Raw genomic sequence first — 1715 nt, forward strand, 5'->3', positions numbered from 1 at the left:
TTTTTCAACTCGATGGGAGACATTTGTATAATATATTCTATATAAAAATTAAATCCGCGTTTATACTCTATCGTTAAATATTTTCATTATAACTATTTATCAAATGCAACATTTTTTATTTAATTTTATAAATATAAATTTGTCCTCAGACACCCCTAAAAGAACATCCTTTACAATTTTTTTAATTTTTTTTTAGTATATTGTATCACTGAAGCATAACAATGATGTTTATTGTAATAATTAACATAGTTTCCTATAAAGTTTTCACTGAATATTAGTTCTGATTAGCTCTTAACTTATCTGCAATTTTGATCAAATCAGAAAAGGCCAGCCTAGTGTGACAACACCTTAACCCCGTAACACGTGTCCAGAGTTTAAACAAGATATCATAAAGTTAAATTAACCAAGTACATCTTAACGATAATAGTTACAGTACACGCGCACTTTCCGTTCGTTCGACAAACTATTTGTCTATCTTATTGAAGTGCAATTGCAGTTTAAATTGCATACTTTAGTATTGTTAATGTTAATACTGTTTAATCAGTTGTCGATATCTACACCAGTAGCAATACTATAATACTTTGTTCTATATTTTCAAGTTTAGGTATTGAAAAACAGCGCAAAATGACGGAGACACTACCTTTCCTCTGTGAAAATAACCTATTATATACACTATACAACAACATCTTTTAACTCTTAACACGTTCACTGCGGGCCCAATTTTGAAGAACTTTCAGCTGGTGCGGCTGAAGTCGAATCAGCCTCAAGCTGAACTTCCTAGTAGTGCGGTTGAGGTCTTTTCTGCCTCATGTTTCAATAATTTTTTTTGCAATATTGAGTCAATGCTTCGCAGACATAAAGAAAGCTATATTTGTCTTTGTCATACCTCATACGGTTGAGTGTAAACAGCCGCCGCACTAGAGAGAAAACACGAGTTTTACGCGCCGCACCAGTGCAAAGTCTACCATGAGGCTGAATCGACCTCAAGCCGCAGTGAACGTGTTAATAACTGGAAGTTCTACTGCCACTTAAAACCTACCGCCGCTTCTCTAAGTGTTAGTAATGTTGCCAGGCTATCAACCGACGTAGCCATAGTTCAACCCTCCACCCCACCTCCACTCCGAGCGCCCCTGAATCTTAATACTAAAGGAGTAAGGTAACAGGCTAAACCGCGGTCCCTTCTTAGTGGCCCTGGCTCCTGGTTACTCAATCAACGAAGACCAGATATACGTATGAAATACAAAATAACATCTCGTGCCAACTAAATTAACAATCACCTACATCATATCATTTGATGAAGCCCACTGTAAGGCATATGTCGTTCCCAGAAGGGTAGCAACGTGAAGTGATCTCGTGTTGCTGCGGTGTGAGAATGCCAAGGGAGACACAGCTTCCTCCCAGAATGTGTCTTGAGACAGTACAGAGCGTCTGCAGCTAGTTCCGTAATAAATCAGGCGCCCTCTTCAAAGGTACCGAAGATGATCACTGAGAGGATTTTAGTACGTAGGAACTCCACATAACCCGATCCTATCTTTAGACGGTATCCCAGGTATCCCTTGTGTCCGTTAAGAAGATATCTCCTCAGATACCAAAAATAGACCTCCCCCGAAAATCGCAACGATGGCAAAAATTTTAATTAAACAATATTATGTACTAATTTAAAGTAATAAAAACACTAACTCATTTAAATATAAACAACAGACAACCATAACATG

This window comes from Battus philenor, unplaced genomic scaffold (assembly GCF_028537555.1).
Source record: "Battus philenor isolate CCGP_79_NKW_IND1 unplaced genomic scaffold, ilBatPhil1.0.hap1 SCAF_24, whole genome shotgun sequence".
Classification (NCBI taxonomy): Eukaryota; Metazoa; Arthropoda; class Insecta; order Lepidoptera; family Papilionidae; genus Battus; species Battus philenor.